This window comes from Podarcis muralis, chromosome 15, assembly GCF_964188315.1.
Source record: "Podarcis muralis chromosome 15, rPodMur119.hap1.1, whole genome shotgun sequence".
Lineage (NCBI taxonomy): Eukaryota > Metazoa > Chordata > Lepidosauria > Squamata > Lacertidae > Podarcis > Podarcis muralis.
The window spans coordinates 23,971,793-23,984,670 of NC_135669.1; the positions used below are offsets into that span (position 1 = coordinate 23,971,793).

General features: G+C 42.4%; 1 protein-coding gene across 2 annotated transcripts in view; it reads left to right on the top strand.

The window, feature by feature from the left end:
- GRAMD1B (GRAM domain containing 1B) overlaps positions 1-12,878 on the top strand; it is a 209,058-nt gene that overhangs the window by 13,456 nt on the left and 182,724 nt on the right. The gene's annotated exons all lie outside the window — the stretch shown is intronic.

Below are 12,878 nucleotides of genomic sequence, written 5' to 3' on the forward strand. Positions count from 1 at the left end.
AAAACAGCTTTCTCCATTCCAATGGTACAGCTTCTTTCTGAGTGATATGGGGAAAGTCTTTACTTCATTGACCTTATCTGGAGAGGGAACAATTAATAGGCTGCTCATATAGGAACCTGTTATAGTTTCTGCAGCAGCTGAACTTTCTCTGATCTCCCAACCACAGAAAGGACACTCCGATAGAAATAATGAGAAGGAAACTGACACCAATCATATCCAAAGGTATTTCTGGAGAATATGAAGATTGCTCATTTGTTTTGCATGTCAGATATCAATAAGACGCACATCATTACTGTCACTTTCCCCCTGATCTGGGAAGAAGGGCAGCTAAAATTAGAAGCTCTCTGCCCAGCTATCAGTAAATTGCAGGCAGAAAAGCACTTGCTCAGTCTGGGTGAATTGAAATGGAGAACATGTTTTCTTCATTAATGAGGCTTAAAGGGATTTTTATTTTTAGTACAAGCACACACATGGACTTAAGAAGATGTGGGCTTCAGTTCCATACCTGGTGCCTCAAGGAGCATTTGGGTATGGCTGGATATGCAGCCTTTGGGGTTATTTTACTATTGTTCCTCCCTGTTGAAACACAGTGTTCCAGAGCTTTCTCTCCACTAAATTGTAGTTTGAGGAGCTTTGCGCATCTTGTTTCCCTACGAAAGTCCCCCTGCAGCTTTTGTTCTACATGGTGCACCTCATTATACTAAGGATTACTGTACCTGCATGAAGTGTTTTCTTCCATTTACACATTTAAGGCAACCTGACAGGAAAACTCCATTTCCTTTATATATATATAAATTTTTATTAGTTTTTTAACATAGCATTTTCAACAGTAATAAAACATACTTTTACATCTTATTCATTTTTTTTGACTTCCATCAGTCCTGTCGGAAAATTTTCCAATTTAATCTCTTAGTATGCATTTCTTATTTTACCTATTATATTTCAAACTCATAACCAATATCTCTATCTTTTTCTACTTTGTAACACTTTGTATATTTCTCCTTACAAAACTTCTTGTAGTCCTACTACAAATGTGCAGGATTTGTAAGCACATAGACAATGGGGAGGGTTTTCCCATTTCCATCCAAACTGCAGAGGAATATTTGTGGTCACTGGGAGAGTCAAAATGGTTTCTGGCTTGTTCTCCTGTACTGTTTCAGACACATGGTTTATATACAGTGGTACCTCGGGTTATGTATGCTTCAGGTTACATACACTTCCATAGTTCACTGTAGAGCTTTGTAGAACTATGCACGGAAGAGGCTCCACATTCAATTTCTGGCGCATCCAAGTAAAAAAACTGGGAAAGACTTTAAAAAAAATAAAATCTAGGAGAGCCACTACCCACCCCTTTCTCCCTCCCCCATATTAATTGATTGGTTTCCTTCCACATCTTTGTACTAAGCTGATGTACACAATATAGTACAAAGAGCTAAACAACAACAACACCAGCGAAAAACACCACAGAAAATAACAGCGAATTGATGGGTAAACAATAAAATGGTGCACCCACAGCACAGTCCTATTAGTTCAGCTGGAAAATAGGTATTTTGGCTCAATGGCTTCTCTGTGTAAAGAGGCTGGGTGGCAAAGGATGAAATTTGCTAAGCTGAAACAAAAGGTTGGAGCCAAAATGAATGCCGGGAGTAGGAAAGGAGCTAATGATAGCTATCTCAGAGGTAGCACTGCGGAGAAGTAGTTCAGCGCTAATTAGTGGCTAAGACACACTGCACAGATTGAACAGCCTACAGTTTAAATTAGCAGGTAGCAGCGGATCAGTTAAGCAGAAACTTTTAATTTCATTTCTTGTTTATAACCGAAGGTGGTTGGGGTGTGTGGGTGTGCAATTTCAAAGTACTGCCTAGAATGTCCACAAGATGTCATTGTCACATTTAGGCTCTAACTCAGTTGCTGGCAATTTGATGAGTTTTGGTGGTGGTTTTGGCAACACTGCAGGACTGTTTGCTTCTCCAGTGAGAAGCAGAATTGGCTCTGCTGTAAGGATTACCACTAGATAATGCTTGTCAAAGAATTTTGGACACTTGAAAGCGTCCCACAAAAGCTAAGTATTCTTACATGTGCCTCAAAGTTCTGAGTAATTACTTCCTCTAAGAAGCAACGTGTTTGGTATCCACATAAGGTTTAGGTGTTTGGAGGCAGAAACTTTTATTGTGAGGTTTGATCTTTGCATTTGAACGTGGTCCTGACCACAGGCATGACACAAGCAAAGTTTTCAAGGAGTCGGGACCATGGGCATAGCCAGGATTTTTGTTAAGGGGGCAGGCCTTTTGTTGGGGTGGGGAGGGGGGGGGCAAACCCTCAGTTAGCTATGTATTTTTATTGATTTTTATTAATTTATTAATTTAAGGAGCAGCTGACCCTCCCTCTCCCCCCTTGGCTATGCCCATGGTCTGAGCTGAGCAAAATACAGTGGTACCTTGGGTTACAGACGCTTCAGGTTACAGACTCTGCTAACCCAGAAATAGTACCTCAGATTAAGAACTTTGCTTCAGGATAAGAACAGAAATCATGCAGCGGCAGCGTGGCGGCAGCGGGAGGCCCCATTAGCTAAAGTGGTACCTCAGGTTAAGAACAGTTTCAGGTTAAGAATGGACCTCCAGAATGAATTAAGTTCTTAACTCAAGGTACCACTGTATTGGGGAACAATAAATAGAGGGTGCCTTCTGACCCTCAGTATGAGAATTGGACACGAACTTTCATTGTCTTTTTCCCAGCCGGCATGCTCACATCACAAAGAGAAAATCACTCGCTGTAGCTTGTTTAGTCTTATTTGATCAACTAACTCCCGCTGCTTGATAAAACGGCACTCATAATTACACTTTATGATCTTGAACTTTCTGTGGTTGTTTCTTCATGGACTGCCAAATGAACGGATGACCTCAACTTCAGTCAGAGGTAGACACAGCATAACCTCTGAGTGGGATCAAATGAGCTGCTTATACTTTCTTTTTCATGAGAGCCACTCAAGGGAATCGGTGGCAGAGCACAGAAGGAAGCTTAGTTGTCCTCTTAATTGCAAGTCCCCTGCTTTCTAAAACGGGCAATTCATAATCAACAATGTTCTCTTATGAAAGACTTCTTCTTTTTCTATTTATTATTCACTAGCTGGTCCCATTTCTGCCTCCGACCTTGGAGGCAGAGCACAGCCATCATGACTAGTAGTCATTGATAGCCGTAAACTCAATGAATTTGACTTCTTTTAAAGACCTCCCACTTGGTGGCCACCATTGGTTCCTGTGGGAGTGAGTTCCATAGTTAACCTATGCACTACATGAAGAAGTCCTTTCTTATATCTGTGCTGCATCTTCCGAAGTTCAGCTTCATTGGATTTCCACAAGTTCTTGTGTTATGAGAGCAGGGAAGACTCTTTACTGTATCTACTTTTATAAACTTCTATCATGTCACTTCTTACTTGCCTTTTCTCTATATTAAATGTCTCAAATGCTGCAGCCTTCCCTCATAGGTGGGTTACTCAACCTGCTTGATCACTTTTGTTATGTACTGAAGTTCTCACCCTGGGCCAGCAGGGGGATACTGTAGATAGTTATGCAAATAAGGGATCGAAAGTGACGTTCAGTGATTGGATAGTTTTAAGAAAGTTGATACAGTTACGTTGTACGGGAGCTCTATATAAGCAGGCTGACTGAACTCTTCAGTTCAGTTCTGTCCTGGCCTGTGAATAAACAAGAGCTGTTTGAAGAGTCGCTGTGTCGTCTGATATGTTCACCCACAACTTAACAACTTTGGTTGCCCTTTCCATAACCTTTTCCAACTCCACAATATGCTTTTTGAGGTGAACTAAAAGGCAAACTTTGAGTATTTTTCATAGAGGCAGTTTTTACAGCCTATACATAGTCCTTCATTCAACATAGTCCACTTGATAAAAGTTTTATTCTTAGCCTTAATGACTTTGCATCCCATGTCATCCAAAGTGCATTTCAGCCCCGAAGTGCCTGCGCCACATTGGTTCTTACAGTGTGTTTGTGGAAGCTTTGGCTGCTGTTGCCTTAAATCAGGTCTTCCATTTCGGAGCCCTGACTGCTTTTGATGGTTATTGCAGCTCATTCACACTTTTGCTTGCCCGTTATTTTGATGTATTTTGATTGCATTGTGTGCTGATTAATTCCCCTTGGTCCAAGAGCTTTTCTTGTTGTCCCACAGCTGTGCCTTGGGAAAATCCAATCTTAACTGGCTGAATCAGAAGCTCACTAGCAAAATATCTCTTCGGATTTCCCTCACATCTGGCGAGATCCAATTCCATGGGTAAGATTGGATTTTCCGAAGGCATAGCCATGGAACGAAGCTGCTGAACCCAGGGGAAATAATATATAATGCGGTCGTAATATGGGAACGAGCCCTTAGTCTAGTACAAATACAGAGGCAAAATTGCAATGTTCAACAGTGCTCTTCAGAAGAAAAAGAATTGGGCCCAAATTGCAGGGGATTGGACTAGTTGGCCCTTGAAGTGCCTTCCAACTCAGCAATTCTATGATTCTGTGAAATGTCTGCTTGGGTTTCGCGATCTGCTTGACACACACACACCATACATGAGACCTGCTTCTCTCAGCCTCTCTTCTTCTTTGGCGATCACTCGTAGCCGAGTAAGATTGTCTTCCATAAACATGGTTTTTCACAATGAATCCGTAGGTGACTGTGGAGGCCAATTCTGGATCCACACGTCCTTCCACAGTGGGGACACTGGTTTCCGGACGGGAGTTGATCATGCTGTAGATTTGCCAAGCATGCCTTCCTCTTAGCACATTTCTCCCTTGCGTCCTGAGTTCGAAGGTCTTCAAAGCCCATGACACCTTTGGCAAAGGCTGTTCTCCAATTGGAGTGCTCGCAGGCAAGTGTTTCTCACCTGTTAGTGTTTATACTACATTTTTTTAAAATTGCCTTTAGAGAGTCTTTAAACCTCTTTGGGACGCAGGTGGCACTCTGGGTTAAACCACAGAGCCTAGGACTTGCTGATCAGAAGGTCGGTGGTTCAAATCCCTGCAGCGGGGTGAGCTCCCATGCTCAGTCCCAGCTCCTGCCAACCTAGCAGTTCGAAAGCACGTCAAAGTGCAAGTAGATAAATAGGTACCGCTCCAGTGGGAAGGTAAATGGCGTTTCGGTGTGCTGCTCTGGTTCGCCAGAGTGTGCTGGCCACATGACCTGGAAGCTGTACGGCAGCTCCCTTGGCCAATAAAGCGAGATGAGCGCCGCGACCCCAGAGTCGGTCACGACTGGACCTAATGGTCAGGGGTCCCTTTACCTTTACCTAAACCTCTTTTGTTGACCACCAACATTACGCTTTCCATTTTTAAGTTTGGAATAGAGTCATTGCTTTGGAAGATGATCATCAGGCATCCGCACAACATATAGCATGCACCATGGGTGTCTTCTCCATGCGATGGCTGACTGAAGATTCATGTTTTGTTCACATACTACAGCTGCATGGAAGAGCACTACCAAGAAACAGCTCCCTGCACAGGTTGACATGTGCTTCTGTGTGAGAGAGAAGGTGGCTTTTATCTGGTCCTCTCCTGCATGGGAGATTTATTAACACATTTATCCCCCACCTTTCCTCCCAGTAGGTCCAGGTGCTGTATGTATACTGCTCTCTCCCTCCTCATTTTATCTCATGAGAACCCTGTCAGGTAGGCTAGGTGAAGAGACTGCATCCAGCCCAGGGCACCCCTGTGAACTTCATGGCTGAGCAGGGATTCAAACTCTGGTTTCCCGAGTCCTAGTCTGACGCTCTAACCCAGGGGTCAACAAACTTTTTCAGCAGGGGGCCGGTCCACTGTCCCTCAGACCTTGTGGGGGGCTGGGCTATATTTTTTGTGGGGATGAACAAATTCCTATGCCCCACAAATAACTCAGAGATGCATTTTAAATAAAAGCGCACATTCTACTCATGTAAAAACACACTGATTCCCGGACTGCCCACAGGCCGGATTTAGAAGACGATTGGGCTGGATCCGGCCCCCGGGCCTTAGTTTGCCTACCCATGCTCTAACCCCTACCCCGCACTGGCTGATAGTTACACAGCGCTGTCCAAAGCTGCCTATAGCAACAAACTCCACACTTCTTATTTGCAGGCACAATGGGGGAAGTAAAAATTGTGCATTTTGCAACAGGCTCTCCAACAGGCTTTTTAAAGGTGCAAACCAGCTGGGAATGGCAATGGGTTAAGATTGCCTCTGACAGCTTGTCATTCTTCCCAGCAGCATGTTTTCTTGCTCTTTTCTGATTGTTATTATTGTAGAAGCCTAAATGAAATTATCCTGGGTTATAATTTAAATGTCAAATGTAATTACCATAGCAATGATCTACTTGGCAGTGCCCTTCCAATACACAGAGACATTGCCTCATTCTCCAGGGAGCAGGAGAATTGGAGACGAGGTCTCTGAGGACAGGACCTGTGAACCCTGCGGATGACAAAGCAACGTGTCTTGGGAATAAATATTGTCTAAAGTAGAATCAGTTTAGAATCAAAGGCAGAGGAACACTGGGTCTTCTTGTTGCTCCATTGATAAACGAATGGATTGCATCCAGATACAAATCCTCGTATGTGTGAGCTGCATCAGTATCCCTGGTCTCATTTTATTTTAATTTAAATAAATTTATTATTAAACAATAAAACAGACAGTACAAATGAGAAAAGGGACAGACATTAACAACCAAAAAGGTATTATGATTTAAATGCAAGGAGCTTGGGAAAACACAATCAAATAGTAAAAAAATCAGGAGTAAATAGAATACAGTACATTGGGTTTTCTTACACTGAACAATAAAGACAAAAAGAGGAAAATGTATTGTCTATTTACAGACGCCGCCAAACAAAATCATATTTCAAAGGGATTTGCCACCCATGTGGTTGTATTGTCATATAGTTAATAAATAACTTCCAAACAGAGGTCAAGTCAGAAATATCAGCATCATCCCTAGCTGCACAAATCGTATAGATCAATTTCTCTGAGACAGCAAGGAACATATGTAACATTTATGAGCCTGTTATCTAGGGTATAACATAAGGCATCTCCTCAACCCTGAGCAATTACTAATTGAGCAGCTACCAGGAGCTATATAATTAATTGTTTACATATAAGACCTGCATTACCTTTATCAATGACAGACAAAATACATCATTTAGGATCCAAGATATTTTTAAAAAAACCTATTAAGTCCACTGGTTTCTGTAGTCACTTGTTTCCAAAATTTATAAAATTTAGCATGACTCCACCACATATGCCAGTATGGTCGCTGCTCCTCACAGCCCCATGAGCAGCCTGTTCTTGTAATATGAGTCAGACACAGTGTGGTAAGATACCACCAATGAATGACTTTTAAAGGATTATTCTGTATGCTGGCAGAAACCAATCCAAAATGGTGGGTGGATCAGAGCTTTGTCCATTGAGATACCGGTACTTGAAGTTTTCCCTTAAGATATAATTGCCATACCAACCTAGGTGAACCCTGGGGTGAAAATTACAATTGCAGAAGTAGGGAGCATATAATTGACACCACCCCCTTCTGGGGAAAGATAGAGGGTGCCAACACTTATCAGTTCCTGCGTTTAATGGAAAACCTACTTATTCCAGCAGGGCTTTATTGGAGGGCGGGGGGTGGCGTTGAATGTTTGACTGGATTTTGATTATTATTGCTATTACTGCTTTTGTTGTGGTTTCAACCGCACCCTTTCTTCTTTTTTTAATATATGGCAGCCTGTCAATAGATTTTATCTGTTGGTTTTAATTTATGCAATTGCATCCTGTCCTGCTATTGCATTGTAATGAAGGGCGAGTTATATAGGTGAACCTGGGACAACGGAATATGAAATGTATACATGACTGAGGGAAAGAGTATGTGGATATGTGGGAATGGGGGGGGGGCTATGGGTAGACAGATGCATGTCGATGAGGTGACCTCACCCACTTTTTGGGTTGCCCCAAACCACTGTTGGTACGTGCCCCCACTATTTATCCCTAAGGGAATGAGGTTGTTGACTTTATTTACTTAATTTTATTCATTATTACATTTATATCCCACCTTTCCTTCAAGCTGCTCAGGTTGGCATGCACATTTCTTTGCTACCTTCCATTTTGTCACTGCAACATCCCTGTGAGGTAGGCTAGGCTGAGAGACAGTGACTGGCCCAAGGACACACAGTGGCTTCATGGCTGAGTTCAGGGATCTGAACCCTGATCTCCAAGGTCCTAGGCCAGCTCAGGGGTTAGGAATCATGCTTTGTATTCATAAAGCCTCAATCTCCAGAATCTCCAGTTAAAGGATCATTGGATAGCAGGACTTGAGAAAACTCCTGGGGAGTTGCTTACAAACAGAATTGACAGCGATGGGCTGTATAGACCAGTGGGCTGGTACTGGACAACTTCAATACTTGATCCTGTGGTCAAGGTGTGAAGCACTGCTCTCTTGAACCAGTGGCTGTGATGGTTTTCAAATAGTAGTTTGGGGATATTTCTTTAAAAGGTGACCTTGAATCCTAAAAGGAGCATGACTTTAATAAAGCTCCTAATTACCACTTGCTAGAAATAGAACACCAGCACTGCAACCATGTGACCAGAGAGCTGCCATTATTCTTGGCAGGCTTATTTTCCGGCCTGAGAAATGAGACCTCATCTCCTTAGTATTTCGAGAGCTCCCCTTCTTTGAAGCGATGGGAGGGTCTTAGAGTTGGAAAGTGAGCCTGTTGCTCAGAGACTCGGCAAGAAAAGGTTTTGTTATGCATAAGAGTCAGCCTGGCTATTATATTATGCCTAGTGAGACTAATTGTCAGCAATATAATCCCTTTTTCTTTTATATAACTTTTTAAAAAAACAAGTACAGTGGTACCTCAGGTTAAGAAGTTAATTCGTTCTGGAGGTCCGTTCATAACCTGAAACTGTTCTTAACCTGAAGCACCACTTTAGCTAATGGGGCCTCCTGCTGCTGCCACGCCGCCGCCACACAACTTCTGTTCTCATCCTGAAGCAAAGTTCTTAACCTGAGGTACTGTTTCTAGGTTAGCGGAGTCTGTAACCTGAAGCGTCTGTAACCTGAAGCATCTGTAACCCGAGGTACCACTGTATCTTACATTGCAGCCTTCCTAAAGCGCAGCTCAGTTGGGCTTTGCATGTTTGTATGGTAGAGGAACAGACTCAAGATTTGGGATTGTGAAAGATGACCTTCAGTTCTTCACACAATGGGCAAACCCAGTTCCCCTAATTTGGTTTAGGAAGGATCCGGGATTGTTTTCAGCTTCAGGCCAAACTGACTTGTACTGTACATTGGCATCAAAAGCACAGGGCTGGCCTACCATTAGCCAGAGTGAGACAGTTGCCTCAAGCAGCAGGTGCTGTAGGGTGCTGAGTTCATAGGCCAATGTGTGCCACACGATTTGCCCTGCATCCCCTAAGCCAACTCCGATGCAGTGGAGGATACTGCCCCACTGTCGGTGTTGAAGTTAAGGGTCAGGTACCCTCTGTCAGGTTTACTTCTGCACACGGAATGAGGAGGGTGTCATCTTTTCCATTGCCTGGCAACAATCCATTTTGGTCCAACCCTACTAAAGCATCCCTGAGGTATTCTCCAAATATTTCACTCCAAGGATTGACCTCAGTAGGGTTTAACCCCAAGTATACATATTTAGGATTCCACTTTGAGCATAGAAACATTGTATAAAGAAGTGTAGGGAGAACATTGGGAAAGCTTGGTTTTCTTGGTCCTTTGCAGTTGTGGGAAGATTCATATGATGAAAGAAGTCCTCCCTTCTCACTATCTTTGATTAGCACGCTGGCCAGAAACTGAGAGGTTTCAGTCTCTATCTCTCTTTTGGATATTATTTCCTCCCTGGACATCAAACACATGAAGATACTTGTTCAGAGCAACCCAGAAAATCCATGTTAATAGTTTTACTATGAGCGTATTCATAGCTCATGCTGCTGTTTTTTTAATTGAAAAGTGGTTCCAGGTTCTCTTCTTGTTACCATAACTTTTTTTCTGGATCAACTGCTCAGTCTACTAAGAATTCAATATAGCTGCTTCCAAAATGTCATTCGACATACATGTATTCTCTCTTGTGTTTCTGTGCTTTCTGGTCTTCTGTGATTTGCTGGTTGTGTTTGTCTTGCCTGTCTCTAAATTTTTAAAAAAGAATAGGCTATGTTTACATTTAAAGAGTGAAAGGGAAGCCTCTCATACTGAAGTTTATGGATCTGCTTAAAGAACTTTTGGGTTTTTGTGTGTGTGTTTTTTAAAGGAAGTAGTTCAACCTAGATTAAGGATATTTCATAGAAACTGTAATACCTGCAACCATCAGTTAACAGCCTGCCTGTGGATGGAATTTAATATACATAAAATAGATAATAATAAAAAATGGAAGCAGGATGAATTAAGAGGTCGGGCAAGGCTTCAACTTAAATGTCAATGCATTTTAGGTGAGCTTTTACATTTGTTAAACCTCTTGTTATTCAATCAGTTTGCCCCAATCAGGGTTCAGAGCCCTAATGCATGAATTTCTAAATTACTTCTTCACATTACTTCAAATTACTTCCTAATGGCGTCTAATCTTACAATCAACATAACAAAATGATAGCAAGCTTGCAAAGTGGACTCCCCTCCAACTGAGCATGACATCCTCTGTAAATTTTGATACATTTTTTAACTTTTAGCAATGCAGTTTTACTGTTTGAAGGTTTTTGTTATTTATATTGATAGTTTGAAGCATTGGGAGGTTTTGTTTTTTTAACCTTAAAAAAATGTTGTTATAAGGGAAAAAGAACTGCTCATATGTTTATAAATATTTTAACATAAATAAATATAGGGAAAGGCAGGGTATTGTAATAAGAGCTCCATTGTGGAGATTTTGGCATGGTGTTGACCCTTTTTTAGTATTGAAGTTGTTGAGCTTTCTTAGGATTTTACCCCTGAAATCGACTTTGGACATGCCTGACCTAGGCAGATGCTCTGTTGATGAGTACCAAAGAAGAGGAGCTGCGGGTAAGGATTCAAGGGTTTACTGTGTGTTTGCATTTGCATGGTGGAGCCCCGAGCCCCACCCCATTTCTTAGAGAATGAAACACTTGGACATCAATATTTTGGGTTAATGGGATAACTAAGGCCCCAGCTTTATTGGTTACAGATGTGAGCGGTATTGGCTTAGGCATTGGAACTGAACCAACTATATCTGACTCCTGCCCGTCATGCAGTTAGTCTAGTAAGGGTCAACCACCAGTAGGGGGAGCCCTGTTGATGTACATCAACTGTGAGCTCCCTCAGGGTCACCGATGGGGTCGTGGCATGGCCCTAGCCCATACCCGGGCTTCAGACAGGATCCACACCCCGGATCCCTTTAACGGAATACCCTTAAAGAGGAGGGGCAGGTGAAGGCCACAACCTCCCTTCCCGTAAACCAGGTTTACCAATGCCTAACCGCCAAACCTTATAAAGTTGTGATGATTGCTACAAGGCAGGTGAAAACCACATGGCTGGTGCCAATTTGCCAAGTGGGAAAATTCCTACCTGGCCCCCTCAACAGGCAACCAACCATAGTCCATAGTAAGGCCAAGATGGCGAATGAATGAAAATAGGGTGGGAGGGCAGAAGATCTGATGCAGGAGGAGAAAAGGAGACTGAGCCCCCGACTGTGTGGATGTTTAAATCAGGTAAGCCACACCCCCTGGTCAACCAGATTGGTCGGCTGTGGGACTTGACATGGCCGGGACTCCGAATTATGCGGGCGGCATCGCCACGCCCCTTGCTGTACACAGGGAGTGCTTGCGGCCAGCCTGCAACTCTGCTCCCCTGGGAAGGTGAGCGGTTTTCCATTTAATTTGCATAGTCCACATGATGTTGCAAACCTCAGCCCTTTCCTTTTGTAAATGTGGGTTTATCTGATCGAGGAATAATCTGATAAACTGGGGAAAATAGGACTCCAAACCACTCTAGTTGAGGTTGCAGAACTTTTTTTAAAAAAAAAATGTTTTGAAGTGGTTGGATCAATTGTCACTTTCTGCTAAGAACATAAGAAGACCCTTGTGGATCAGGCCAATTGCTCATTTAGTCCAACATCCTCTTACCACAGTGGCCAGTCATAAGAGTCCTCTCCCTCTCGTGTGGGTTCCAGCAACTGGTATTCAGAAGCATTACTGCCTCCACGTGTGAACACGGAGCATAGCTATCATGGCTAGTAGCCATCAGTAGCATTTTCCTCCATTAATTTGTCTAATCCTGTTTTACCTAGAAAACTGTACAAGGAAACCGCATTTCAAAATCCAACACCAGATATTGTGCAGGAATCTGAGAAATGTTGGCTGAAAATTTACAGTTGCTTTCATTTCATTTCATTTCCTTTTATTTTATTTATTTACTTATTGAATTTATATACCACCCTATACCCGGGGGTCTATTTGTTCACAGAACAAATAGGAACAAATTTGGGCTGTGCTAATGTTTATTTCTGGCACAATAATAGATCCAATCTGGTTTTATAGATACAACCCCTCATATTTTATCTGTTGGATTTGCACAAAATGAATTTACAATTGTCTGACTGTGTGCTTTTGCACCCTTCCTGAATAGGAATTTTATTTTTTAAAGGATACATACAGCTATCTGCACTCATACCCTGTTGGTACTTAATTGGTAGAATGGAATCAACAAATGAAAAGGTACAGAAAAAAACAAAGGGAACACCTACTGGTATGAAGAGGAACAAGCCAAATTGCTCCTCGAAAACTGATTCAGCTACCTGTGGGTGTGGACTACTCAGACAAATTTAAGTTTGCAACTTCTTGGGTTAAATTAAACAATTTGCAACTTGGTGGGAGGCTAGAATTTCTTTGCTCTAGCATTTCAAAGCATTCTACATT